This window comes from Larus michahellis, chromosome 10 (genome assembly GCF_964199755.1).
Source record: "Larus michahellis chromosome 10, bLarMic1.1, whole genome shotgun sequence".
Taxonomy (NCBI): domain Eukaryota; kingdom Metazoa; phylum Chordata; class Aves; order Charadriiformes; family Laridae; genus Larus; species Larus michahellis.
This window is the reverse complement of record NC_133905.1, coordinates 22,259,962-22,274,627: the sequence shown is the minus strand read 5'-3', so window position 1 is coordinate 22,274,627 and position 14,666 is coordinate 22,259,962. Positions and strand designations below refer to the sequence as shown.

Genomic DNA, 14,666 nt, shown 5'->3' with positions numbered 1-14,666 from the left:
TCAATGTACTGGCAGACCAGCGTTGTTGTTCTCTCCAAGTGGAATTTTGCTGTTGCAGTGTCCTTTGTTCCACGGTCAGACCAATGCTTTCTCCGTTTCTCTTGATTTGCACTCTTTCTGGGCAACAAACAATGAAGCCTGCCAAAACGTAGATAAATACCAAGGTGAAGTGCAAGGGCAGGAGTTGAGCATTTACTACCTAGCTAAATGAACTTTATTCCCTGGAGGCTGCAGGAGGAGCAGTGGTTTAGTGAGCTGCACACGGGATGGGCGGTCCCAACACTGTATTCTAATCTGGGCTCCGCTGCTGACTCATCACGTCACCTTTGGGAAATAACTGCCTCGATACACTTGTTTTTTCTTCCATGAAGTGGTCACACTCCGTTGTAGACACTAGTTACCATAGTTACAGATCCTAGAATAGTTAGGATGAACAATTTCTCAATCAGATAAACTGGCAATCCTTCATTTTGTTCTCTGCTACAGGAAGAAAGGGCCAGAAGTGGTAGAAAATTAAAAAATAAGTTGAAGCAAGGTAATTCAGCTCCTTAGCATCAGAGACCAGACTTATTCCAGTTGCACACCGTGAAAGAGTAAGGTAAAAACCTGACACCTACTCACCAAAGGCTGGGTGGAAGATGGTGGCCCGTATTAATCCTAAGCAGAAGTGGCAGTTGCAGTTGTGCGTGTATTAAACGAGCCATCATAACTTGGAAAATCTGACCTGTGAGATTATTGTCAGCGGTGACCTGCTGCCAAGCAGCCTATTCTTATTTATTCCACTAAAGTCAACCTTGCTGACACAAGCCTTTTTTAAAGGCAGTCTGCTTTGTGCATGCCTGTCCTGTTACTAGGTTACTAGGGAATGAAATATTTTTTTGTAAATCCCTGTTCTTGCTTTTGGAAGTCTGGTCACACAAATCTGTTGTAGAACAGACCTGTTTGCATCTTTGATTTCTGTTTACCTACCCCTAACCTTTCCCAGCTATTCTTTACATTTTGATGAACTCTTCTTGCCTCCTCTCCCAAGCCGTGCCATAAGATAAATAGAGGATTCCGACTGTGTGGTTTTGACCAGTGCCAAGGTTTGTGCTCTCGGCAGCATGCTGATCATGGCTGCAATTCCTGGCTTGCAGGGACTCGGGATCCAGTTACATTTGCTGGCGTCAAGCAGACTCTACAGACCACTGTGAAATACTGAAGCTAAAAATAAGAGAGTGAAAAAGTACGAAACCAAAGAGAGCGGGATATTAAAATTCCAGGAAAACTGTAGAAAAGTTTGGAAGAGGCACACAGGCAGTCACAGGGGAGAACACGAACATATTGGAGGAGCTGAAATTAAGCCTATGGGTTTGCCGTTTTTAGCTCTGTCACCCATGTGACACTGGAGTTCAGCCTGTGGGTCCAGGTATTTCTGCTAACACAAAGAGTGCATCAGAGCCTTTTGGAAAGGCGGATCATTCGGAACTGTCTCGGCTTCTCGCCTCTGCTCTCCCGAAGAACTGTTAACCCCAGGTGCTCACATCCTCCCAGCCAGGGGCCCGGCTCAGCCTCGGGATTTCACCCTTCGGATCAGAATCGCTGCTGATGGTGCCAGCGGGCGTGGGGAGAAGTTTCAGGCTCTGGTGAGTCTCAGAGGGGGACGGATGCGGGGGGGGAATGTTATTTTCACAGCTTTTGCAGTGCTTTTAATTGTACAGTGACATACGGAAGATCAGTGAATCTGTGAATCCAGGCTAAGGGGTCAGGATTAAATACTTGCTGGACCTGCTTCCCAAGGTTAAATTAGTCTCAAATCAGATAGAAAAGCCCAAGTGCTATTTCTAAGGGGCATTTTATGAATCTCATATAGAGACTTGGGTGGGAATTTCCTCATTTACTGAGGAAAAAACTAAAAATCTTTGAAATTGTCTTTTCCTATTTAAATATTAAACCAGCACAAGAATTAAGTTTTACCAAGTACAAAGTTGCATTTTTAAATGAAACATTTGTGTGACTGACCTTCCCTGACCAGCATGGTTCCATTTTAGGGTTTCAGACTGCCTGCGTGTGAATTGTTTGTGAAAATTCTTTCTAGATTTAATCGAGGTCTATTTGCAGGAGACTTTATTTCTGCCTTCTTTTGGACGCTTTGAAATTAAAACCACGATGACTGTGAAACTGAGGTTTAAAAGTAGATGCGTGTTTGCATAACAATGTATAATATATACACAATACTGGAGCTCCATGACTACCTGTAATTGCAGTGATAGTGTATCTGCAGTGGGAGCTCCTTGGGAGTTTGCATATAGGTCAGAAGTTTCCAAATGAGGGTTGAGATTATATGTGTTATGGATTGCATTTTCCCAGTATGCCACAGTTTAGTCATGGGACTCATTAGCATTCGTGAGAGCCGTGAAGTTGTGCTCCATACTGAACTGGAAGTTCAGCTCTGTGTACCCGAACCAGCCCCGTTTCACGTTGGGGAGATACTGCACTGCCTCGTCTTACCCCTGGCTTCAGTTTCTTAATGCACTGCTGCCACGGAGCCTATTGCAGTGGACGAAGCTACAGGACCCAACACCTTACTGCCTTGGCCTCACGTCTTTTGCAATTTTTAGGTTTGCTTTGGTTCTTGGTCTTAAGTGCAGTAACTCACACTGCACTTTCTAAAGAGACCTAGAGGTCATCTCTGGCCAGTATTAAGTGGATGTTTAAAACTTCATGGGTATTTTTGTTGGGGTTCCTTCTAATACTCTAAGACAAAACCTCTGTTGTCCCAACTGTGTGACCTTGAAAGTGATTCATGTGCAGCATTTTATGCAAGTTAATTGTTTTTTAATAGTAAACTAAAATGAAATAATAACATATAACAATTTAAAAGACACCACCCAAATATTGTAGAAACTGTACTGCTAATTTACATTTCTTCATTTCCCTCATTAACTGTGCAGAAAAAATGTGGACCTATATATTTTCATTTACAGCAGAGGAAAAGCTAATGGAACCATTTGTTGGGCATTTGAAGCTGTTTCACCGTGTCTCAGGCTGCGTGTGTTCTAAACAAAAACCAACTAAAAATAAATATGCAAAATACCTGTTACTTATGTATATGAACATGGCGGATTCCTTTGTAGTTTTGCAGCACATCAGGTTTGCAGCTTAATGGCCAATTAAGTGCACCTTACAGTGAGAGATTCTGAGCATACAAAGGAACTAAACACGCGGCTCTATTATCCCCCGTAACTGGCCGGGTCGGTGCGTCTGATTCAGCGTAACTCAAGGCAGAGTTTGTGTGAGGACTCGCAGCCCTTCTGAAACAGACAGAAGGCAGGATCCGAACCCCAGGCACTCTGCTCGGATAGCAGAGGTTCTTCTTGCAGTTCAGCCCTCACGGGCTCCGGTGATACCTCATCTAACTGTTGTGTCACCTAGAGAGCAAATCTCTATTTAATAAAGATGAGTGAATAGGCTGAATTTCTCATTAGAACAGAAAACTGTCAAACTCACCCCCTGAAGATTTAGGTTTTACATTTTTTTCCTAGGTAGTCTGAGGTTTAATACATTTCAGCTATTTATTTGGAATTTATTTTAAGGAAATAACAGTCATTCATATCCTCTGATAGAAAAAAAAGAATCCTGAGCTTTTTGATGACTGTCCACAACTGGACAATATCTGGCAGCAGGTCAGAAGTCGCAAGAAAAGCAGTAATATCCTCCTTTATCAGAGCCTATGTCAGCCAGGACACTCAGCACACAGGAAGATCTGGAGTTTCTGCCTAACTCTTAAATTCTTCAGCTGCCTCAGAATCGTAACTTCTCTTAACTTGCTCACTCTTGTGTGTGTCCAGGTTCTCTCCATCGGTCCACATTCTTGTGAAATCCTTCCTCTCACCGCTCAGTAAAAATAAGTTACTCCATGTATTGTATGAAACCCTACCCTACCATCGCTTATAGCTGAAGCAGGGGTCAAGACAAAAGGTAGGGGACATGAAATACCAATTCCTCTTTTCCACAGTGCGGAAGTGGGGCAGAGGCTAAGTAATTTGCTCAAGGACACATGATTTCCACTAGCGGTGAGGGAACCCCGACAGACTCAGTGAAGCTCACAAGAAGCTCTGGGCAGCATGCAGGATGAGACAAGCAGGCTTCTGTACCAGAAAGATCCAGTGTAACTGTAGGACAGAATCAATGGGGATGTCAAAATAAGCTGACGTTTAGGAGCAGCAGAAAGATAAAATTCTAAAGGAAGGTCAAGATCAGCAAAAAAGAATTGTAGAAACCTGAAAGACACTTAGCACAGTCCCAGATCTCTTTCACTGTAGTGAGGAATCCAAGTGATTGATAGGAATAAAATTTATCTTCTTTCTTCATCTTATCTTCTTTCTGATGTACCTTCTAAGAGTAAATGTGTTAGAGGTCTCATTAGTAAATGTAAAAAGTCTGGGCGTTGGGTTCTGCCTTTATCACATGTCTCTGGAAGCACAAACAGTGATGACGGGCTATGCTCTGGGGAACATGCAAGAAGTTTTTTGAGAGGTTTGATGCAGGTGTTTTAAGTTTCAGGGCTTCAACATTTAAACTCTCTCTCCACCATGAGAAAGGATAATGGGCACAGTCTTGGTCCCTTGCAGCCCCTGTAGAAGCCCATGCTGTTAATTATTTCTGGGTGCTAGGGACTGTAAATGAACAAGTGATTCCGCCTGTAAATAAAACTGGCGGATGTCCAGCAAGGGGAACTCCATCAGTCTGCAAGATGTCAATAGGAACATCCTTAACCAAAGTAACTAACTCACCAAATCTGAAGCACTTGCTTGAAAGGCTGGGCACACTACAGCTTCGAAGAAATAGTTGGAAAATGCTTAACAGAGTAAAGTTCATGATTTTTCTTTCTTGAGCAATTGGCTGTTGCTATTTTAACCGTATGGACACACACACACACACACACACACACACACACACTACACCTTAGGACAGAGACCCAACACGAAAATTTACAGTCCAAATAATCTGCTGGAAAACTAATAAGCAACAGAAAACAAGATTTTATGTTTGGAAATGTCAAGTGGGCATGGTTATCTATACCACTTGGATGTATAGTGCATATTATGTGTCATGTGCTCAGAGAGCTTTAAAATCTAGCTTACCGTCTTTATATACTTTATGTAACTCCATTATTCTGTACTTTTTATTTTGTTTGTATGTAGCCATAAATGTTTCACAGAAGTCAGCTAAGTTTATGTTAACAGAGCTGTCTAATATAACCCAGGTGTCTACACATGCATTTTCACCCTGGGCAGCAGCAGGTGCTAGCCAGACTGGCACTGAGAACAATTTTTATTGACCTCCGTACTAGCCCTGAGCAGTGTTTATTGACCTGCCACCTTTACCTGTTTCTATATTTTAGGCTCACATAACCAGTGTAGCAGAGTTAGAACTAGCCCTCCGAAGATCCAGGTCACAACCCGCTTTTACTGAAGTCATTAACTACAGTAGCAGCAGAGTTCACTGTGTGTGGCGTCCTTCATATTTTTGCCTTATTTTAAAGAATGATTGCTGGAGCAAGTTGACTGTGTTGCGTCTTGAGTGTTATTGAGGCTGGAACGCAGCCAGAACAACCGAGGAGCAAAACTTCTAGGCAGTTTTCCATATCTACAATAAAACTCAAGTCTCTAGCAAAGTTATCTAAGGAATCCAGGCTGAGAACAACAAATGAAAAAGGAATGACACAGATAGGACCATGGTATAAGGAAAAAAAAAGTTAAGCATCTTTTTATTTTGTGTGTTTCCTGCACAGTTATATCACTACATTGTTTTTATTCCTCAGAAAACTCTGAGTTAACATACTGCCACCTCAGGAGCTATGTTCAGATTCTCGTTCTCTGGCGACGTGGGTAAATCAAAATGATCTTAGAGAGACGGATCAAAAGTTATTACCCACCCTTGCCCATTCATAGGTGAGATAAACCATGGTCCTCTAGCCAAGGACCAAAGTGTTGCGTATACTTCCCCCCACTATTTTAATTATTTGGTGCCTTAGCTATGCTACAATTTGTTGAGTATTGCTTCATGCTTCTTTAAGGACAAGGAGACTGCTTACTGTGTTTTGAATTTTAGAGTACATTTCAAGGAAAAAACCCCAACGTTGCTGTATGAGCAGCACAACAAAAGCAGCTTCACTACAGATTTATATGGTCTCATCTAATAAGCACCTGTCCTCCCCATTATAATAAATAAGGATATCTTAACTGTGTTTCTCATTTCAGTGTCAGCCCTATAGGGCAAAAACCTCACCTACTGTGGCTAATTCAGCTTTAGGTAAATGGTGACTGGCCAGCCTGCGATAGTAAACAGTGCAACCTACAATGGTTGGCTTCCGAGTTCTTTCTTTCCTTCAGCTAGGGAATGAATATGGTTCCTTTTTCTGTCTTCAGTTGCTGGCTTCCAAGAAACTTGTAGGTTTGAATATGGTTCTTTTTTCTGTCTTCATTTTCTGACTTCCAAGAAACTCATCGAGATTTAATTGTTGTTGAGACCTTGGCTCATGTGTCAAATATGTATGAAATTTGGAGCAAGAGATAGATTGAACCATTACACAAGCTTCCTCTCCTTAGGAAAGCAAGCTAATCAAGATTGTTCCGTGGAAAGCCCCACACCCAAATGACTGGAAGCGCCTTTTTTTTACAAACATAGACCTATGCCAAACAATAGCCATCAGAACCCCTTTGCCCAGTGTCCTTTTTCTTGGCAGTCAGACATGCTTGTGTTTGACAACGAAGCACATATTGTTTGTCATCTGCTTTGAAGAAGCAGTTTACAAGTTATGTTTAGTCACATTCCCAACTTCAGTTCAGCTGAATCCAAATCATTAAGACACTACCATTAATCAGGCAGGAGAAAGAATAACAAAATGGAAATGTAGTAAGATTTTTTTTTCCAGAATGTTACCATACTTTTTTCCCTCTAAGCTCCAAAGCTATACTGTATTTCATTTCATTGGCAGATATCCCATACTTCATCAAAATCTGAAGCAAAAAGATGGGGATGAGTATTCTGGGCATTCATAGTATGTTAGATTAATATTGTTGGCTAGCTACTCTGCAAGCCACAATTAAATCAGCACTCCCTCAGCTGCTAGCTTGTCTGGATTCTGTTGTAGTTGATGTGGTTGCTATTTACTTCATTTTTGAAGCTTGAATACTACTTTTTTTCTGTTTTTTGCATGCTCCTATAGTATGGATTGTGCCACGTGCTGGGGTGCTCTGTGCTCCTTCCAGTACCTCTCTCTAGGTGGAGGAACATGAGAATATTGACTGTATTTTCCGCCTAAGCACAAAGATACTATATCACTCCTACTGGGAAAGCCAAATGAGGGTAGTGGTGCCATGCCTATAAACAAGAGCAGTAGCTGTGTGCAAAGCCAAGGGATGGACCAACACGTGCAAGAAAATGAACTGTATTCCCTTCGCCACTGAACCGATCCTTGCACAAAACCTTATTGTATTTATACAGTTCTCCCACAAAAGATATGCTTGGTTTTATTTCATTTCTAATCATACTGCACTGGAAGTTTAACTGAATACCTGTTCATTTTGATACTCGGAATCATATTAACTTTTACGATCAATTGAATACAAGTAGATTCAGTTTGACACTCAAATATAATACTTGCTTGTTTTGATTCCAGAATGTGTACAGAAGTCCCTGCTTAAAGAACCTCAGGATCCTTAGCTTGCTCCCTCCTTTGGATATTTCCAATCAGGAATCACTCTTTCCCCCTGCCTCAAATTTGTCAAGAATCAGCTTTTGTTACCCTGGATTGTATCAGGTAGCATTAAGTGTTGGGGGTTAACACAGAAACCTTCTTACTTTGGAGGCAGCAGAGAATGATTCCAGAATTTTGTCATAAGGTTTTATTCTGCTCTGTCTTGTACCTTATTCATTTGCAGTACAAGAAGAAAGCATAAGTAGTTCCATAAAGAATAAGGAGTTTTATAAACATGGAAGAACGCATCTCTCTGGTGCCCAAACACTCTGGTTTGTGAAATGATTGGTTCGGGGAAAAAAAAATAAAAATAAAAAAAAATCAAAGTTTTGGCAAGCCCTGGTTTTGCATGCCCCAAACACCAGGCAGACACCTGCACAAATATTGTTTGCATACAAATACAACTGTGTACACACAAGTCTGGAAAACAAATCTAAAAGCTGAACAACACTATAGAAGCCAAGCCCCAAATCTCCATCTTTTACAGTAAGTTATTATTGAAATAATTATAGTTTAAAGTAATTGTATTAAAAGAAAAAATAGAGTAAATATTTTTGATAAATGATGACAGATTCACACCCTCTGACACTGGGACTTTACCAGCATTTTTAACTAGTTGACTGAATTTTATGCAGAGGTGTTTTCAGCTGCACCTGTAGGTTGGTTTTGCTGTTGTAAAATGTCTACACACATACCTACAATCTTCTAAACTTTCCCACTGTAGCCACATGCTGATCAAAGCGGCACCATACATGTAAAGAACCATCTCATAGAAATCCTCGCCAACAAGCTCTCTGAAACAGATTATTCTGCTTTCTAATATCCAGAGATTTACAATGTCCTTTTCTCTTTCTAAAAACGGGGAAGCTGCAGGTGGACAATGGAAGACTGCAGTTGTTTCTAAGCAGAGGTCCCAAACATGTCAACTAGTGTTGAAAGCTCTTCCAAGCCTGGCGTGTTATGTCAGAGACTGTCACTGAGCCACAACCTGCTTCCCCCTGTTCATGCCTGGTGCATCAGTTATAATCCAAGTGTGAACTGAAATGCAGGAAGACTAAACTTGAACTAAACCCATGAATTTATGGATAGCAGGGCAATATTTTCTTACGCTGAAATGAAATTAAGTCTTCCCAACCAGCAGCTTGTTTTTTCCTCACATTTACTTACATTACTTTACTTCTTGTCACCTACATGGTAATAATTTTACTATTTTTATTAGGAAACTAGAATTTAATCTGTTTGTCTACCAATTCACTGGAACCTAAAAAAGCTGGCTAAAACCGAATCTCTCTCCCCAACTTTCATATGGAAAATTATTCAACCTTTTTTGTTAGGAAATTTTATGCAGAGGTATTTTCAGCTGTATTCTAAAATGAACCTTGCAGTTATGAGAACTAAATGACATGAAATAGTTTTGGATACAGAAGCTTGAAACTTCAGGCAGAGAAAGCAGTGCTGCTGCTATCTAGAGTAAAGGCTACCCTAGACTTTCTATTATAAATCCTGTACTTTCGGTGCCTTCCAAAAGCCAAATTTAAAATACGTGGGGCTGATTATTCTTCTGGTAAGGGTCTATCTCAGACTTTTTTTTTAAAAAAAACATGCTTAAAGATATAAGTAAAAGTTGTTGATCTCTAGATGAGAATCACAGCTAGGAAGGTGAATGTTTTACCAGAAATACGTAAGAAAAATTCATTAAGTTTACCTGTGTGCTGAAATGGCTTTGTGCTTCAGAGAAAGGCAACGACATTGGCAGGCATTGTCTTAGCATGTTTTGCAACATTCATGCTGCATTGTCTAGATCGCGCCTGTGATTTCTGAATACAGTTTCTTCACTACATGATTTTGCATTCAGCTTACATGCAATGTGTTATTTTACATCCAAATCTGCATGGATATACACCTGCAGTGGTAAGTGGTGACTTGACAGTAGTACAAAAAAAGGATTGTCCAGAGGCAGAACAATGCTATGTGGTGGCATACCCAGGGCTTCTCTAATGTCTGACTACAAATAAAAGGAAATGGTTTGCTGGGGGAAGGCTGTGTATTTCTAGTGCAATATTGTCTTGCCCAGTAGACCAGACGGCAAACACCTCATCTCCCCACAAGAGACTTGACTTACTTTCTACCCAACGCTCATGTCTATTGAGTGAAAAGCCTGGTTTGTCTTTGTCCTATACTATTCTCAGGATTCTTGCCTGCTTTCCCATATGTGGGACAAGGCAGAGGCCACAATGAAAGAATGGGCATGAGAATAAAAAAAAGAAAGAAAGACAGCAACCTCTTTGCCCCCCCTCTATGCTCTTGCAGAAAGGAGAAGTCCATGAAGTTGCTGCACTGCACAACATAGATCTTCAACTGAGGAAACAGCTGAAGAAAGAGCACTGTACTGGTCACGGTGGTTCTACTCTTTGAGAAGCTGCGTGTTTGTCCTCAAAGTCAGAGGGCAATCTTTTGTCCACGGACAGACAAGTAGGCTGCCCAGCAACCACTGTCTTCATCTGGAGACAAGAGGCAGCTGGTAAGGGCAGTAAGTCTCTTATCTGCTGGGATGCCAGAAGGAGGAAGAGGCTATAGGAACAGCTGAAGGAACAGCGGGCAGGGCAAATTCAGTGTTTCTCAAAATGAGGAAAAGGGAAGAAGAGTTAGTATTTTAGTTTAAGCCCCCCCTTTTTTTTTTTGCTGCTGTAGACCCATTATTACTGCATGCTAATTTGCATCTAATTCTGCAGCCTCCTCCCCACTTTTACATATGCATTGACTATTAACAGCTACACATAGTAAGAGCAGAATCTTTTCAAATTGTGACAGTTTATTGCAATGCGTTTGCCTAAGTGCAAAGTGCCAAATGCAAAATAAGAAGGATAACCCTGATTTTGCAAAATGTGGGTCAAGAAAAAGTGGGTCAAGCTTAAGCGTAGTCATTGCCCGTTTGCTGAATTGCGAAGCACCTGAAGCTAGTGGGTAGCAGCAGCAATTGCAATTGCTCGTTGAGGTTCTTCTTGTCTTATTAAATCAAGTCAATACTTGCTCAATGATCAGAATCTCTCGCAGCTTCAATCTTGTGTCGGAGCTCGGGGGAGGAGACTTGCATGCAGGCTTCACTCTTCTTCTTATAAGAACTAATAAACAGTATAAAAATGGAAGTATGAGTGATCTGTCTTGCCTGGGGATATTATTGAAACCTGGTTACATGTAGATTCATTCTTATTTGGTGATGGCAACTCCCAATCTGAAGTCACCTGTAGCAGATGAGGAATTCCTTGGGTGTATCAGATACTTCATTTAGCTTTGGGCAGATACCAAGAAAAATTACAGGTTAGTTAGCTAGTTCAAAAGGGGAAAAAATGCATTGCAATTAGAGAGCCTGTTATAAGCAGGAGATTAATACCTGCCAAGCTGCATTCTGGGATGTTGGGATCTGTTCCCAATGCCATCAGATGACATGCAGAAGGAGATGCAGTAAGTACATGGCTTTGATTTTGAAATTATATGCATAAATATATATATACACATATATTATTTATTTTTATCTCAGGGAAGATTGTAATCACTATTTAATCAAAGATAATGTTTTCAAGGTGCAGAAGCAGCTCTGGTCTTCTTCAGATTATACCTAAAAGTTGGCTATACATTCATAAATCTTGTTTTGTCACGAGCAAGGGTTTCAAATTGTGGATATGGTTTTATTTTGAATAGCATAGTGCACGTTGCTCACTAAGTACAAAAATATATGGTTACTATCCTGAGAGAGTTAAGCATTTAACATAGGATAAATTGGTACTATGTTAGTTGTGAAAAGCATTTACATATCCTAACTAATTTTACACACAGACTGGAGAAAGCTCTAATTCTTTGTTTCCACAAGGTATGTAAGAGACCCTTGTGACAGTTCTGTGCCCCGTTCAAGTGTATTCAGCTCATACATTAAATAATACTTAGAAATACTTCATAATCATGCAGATCTTGAAGCCTATGTGGCAACACTGACTCGAGCAACGAGAACTCAGGAATTTACACAATCCCTGCAGTTAGTTTACAAACTAGTGGATGTGCAGCCTAACTGGCTATTTTATCTTCCTCTGCTGAAGCTAACTCTTTCCCATCAAAGTTTACACCCCTATGCTGTGAACGGCAGGAGATGCTTTGGGAGTGTGTGGGCATGTAGAGGAGGGGGTTCTTGTAGTAATTTTATGCCTGAGAAAATGCTACTGGATTTCATTATGGAAGCTGATGATCCTATGTACTGAGATTAAAAAAAACCAAACCAACAGATTTGAAGATTTGATAATCATTCCTTTCTCCTAATATAATTGGAGGAACCTGTATCTGAAAGACTAGTAAGAATGCTGAAATTAATATGCTACTTCATAATTATTATTTTTAGATTTACACAAGATTAAATTATTTAAGAGGAGTTTAAATCTGTCTAGAGTACCCAAATTAGTTTTGTGTATGTGAGACAATGCAAGGGAAATCACTTCTCTAGTCTGTCAATAAAAAAATCTTTCTCTGAGCACATTCCAATACACAGATCTCTGAGATCACATTAGCATAGTTAAAAGTATCCTGCTCTTATGTTGTTTTTCCTGTTGCTGCTACTCTCTACTGTACAGAAGGAAATAGTAGCCAAGGGATGTAAGACACTACGCGAACCATATGCCACTTGAGCTTCTATTGTAGAACGTGGCTGCAGTGTAAAGGAACTGTTTCCTCTGGCTACAAAAGCGAGGGATGATAATAGCTACCTTTTTGCCGATAGGCAGCCCTCAATTTCAAAATCAAGTTTATAGTATCTTGTCTTGCTGATTAATGACACATCCATTCATTCACCAGAATGAAGCCGTAAGAACTAGCTTCGTGTAGTGCTGTGGAAAACAAACCAAAACCTGATTCAATTCCACCTAACCCACCCACCTCAGTCTCCCTGCCAGCTTCCTGGATTTAATTGCTCTCTCGGATCGTGCGAGTGAATGCCTCCCACAAAACGTTTCCCAGCACCTTTCTGAATCTGGTTTCTTTTACTGGCTTTGCACTTGGATTCCTTCGCATATTGCCAAAAGCTCACAGTCCTTTCCTCAAAGTCTCAAAACTCAAAATAAATGCCATGCCTACCTTTTTCTGGTTCTTTCTTTGACCCCATTCTCCTTACAGACACGAAGCAGAAAGAATGCTATGACAGCCCCATTTCCTTCAGGAGTATGCAAGCAATTAATATTGTTTAAACAGCTGATGAATCTGTGAATTTCTAACTCGGATGAGCATCGGCTACTTCTAGTGAAAGTTTATTTTCTAACAAGGGCTTGTGGAAAACTTATTATTTCACCAAAGAATTACTCAAATTCTTGAGTGCGGGCTAATGAACTGTTACATAAACCAGAGCCAAGTTTTACACATCTAGGTCTTAATCAGCAACTTGTGCAATATTGTTTATGTAATTGTCCAGATGCAAATTTGGTTGTTATACCACTTTTCTTAAGTCTAAATAGATGCCATGGTACAAAATAAGGACTCGTATTCTGATCAGGACCATTGTAAATGGAAGAGATTACTGACTAAAGTGTTTATTTATGGACAGAGGTGCTAGAGATGGCCCACGGAGTCAGTAGGACCATCATTCTTTGGTACAGAGTTTGGTGAAATGAATGCTTTGTGCTTGAAGTACCAGTGTAGCCTTCACACTGGTACTTCTTACCCAGTGTTTGTCTCCTGTCCTATTCTCCACACCTACCATGCCTTTGTATTATTAACTACCAATTTATAGGAAAAATGTCACTTAGGCTATTGCACCCTGCCCCTTTGATTATGACAAACTGCACCGAGCCCCACCTTTCTGTATCCTGTATCTCCAAATGTGAGTCGAAGCGAACTCAATACAGACATTTTGTCTTCAAAAGACAGGGCTGGGGTTTTTCTTGGGTTCGGTTTTTTTTTTTTTTTATTGTCCTGGTTTCAATTACACACTAAATTCTGAGATTATAAAAAGATATATGATCTCATTGCCTAAGTGCCTCCAACCGCCAGTGGATTAAAATTATTATTCTAATTCAATGAGCAAAATGCAGTATTTCATAGCTCTTTTCAACACAGTTGCAGAAATCTTAATGCAGTATCAGTAGCTTTTGCATCCATGTTGTGCTGTTTTTTAAAAAGGCCAGATGGGAAACAAAACCATACTGGCCATGTTAACAGAGCTTTGGTGGTCCCTCTTCTATACTGTAGTAATAAGAGATAGAATATTCAAGTCTGTCTTTCCACTAGGGGGAAGGAAAAATAATTGAGAAACTGGGTATTTACAGTGATGCTTGTCTAGTTTACAGCAACTTTTGTGCAAATGGTGATCAGACACTATCCAAGAAAAATGTATTTCAGGAATCTTAGTGCCAGTAACTACGCCCAGAGATTGAAATACCCGGTAAATTCTGTTAGCAGTAACTTCTTGAATAGTTCCTATACCATAAACCTTGAACCTCTTCAAATACTGCACTTGAGTTTCCTACAGAGGATGCATCAACACCCTGTGGAGGATGTGTCAGAGGACTGGTAGGTGTATCTTTCTTTAACGTTGTTACACGTCTAATGGCCAATAAAACTGACTGGAGTCATCTTAAGCATAAATACTGATAGCAGCCCTCAGGGAATATGTAGATATTAAAGTCACTTTCTAGGTTGACATCCATAATAATTTATCTTTGCTGTTATTTTCACTTGTTCTACCTATCCTAAAATTGGCGTGGATATATTGTGATCCCATCTTCTCTTGCAATGTAGCATATATTGTAAGTACTTGAATTAAAAAAGACTTATGTATCTGGTTTGAAGTAAGCACAAAGATAATTCGAAACGTTCAGAGTCTCTTGTGTTCATATAATTTAACTGCTCAGAGTCCCATAAATTATCACTTGATGGGCCTTAAGATTCT

The 14,666-nt window shown here is 40.3% G+C and overlaps 1 protein-coding gene across 5 annotated transcripts in view; it reads left to right on the top strand.

Annotated features, from left to right (window-relative positions):
- Positions 1 to 1,159: 1,159 nt before the first annotated feature.
- The window catches only part of RAF1 (Raf-1 proto-oncogene, serine/threonine kinase), an 80,653-nt gene continuing 67,146 nt past the window's right edge, over positions 1,160 to 14,666 (top strand). For 2 of the 5 annotated variants that reach the window (XM_074603026.1, XM_074603018.1), the window contains exon 1: positions 1,192 to 1,625. The gene's annotated coding sequence lies outside the window, so the exon portion shown is untranslated. Of the gene's footprint in view, positions 1,626 to 14,666 lie in introns of all 5 variants that reach the window. The other 3 variants (XM_074603014.1, XM_074603019.1, XM_074603022.1) reach the window with 3 other exon arrangements.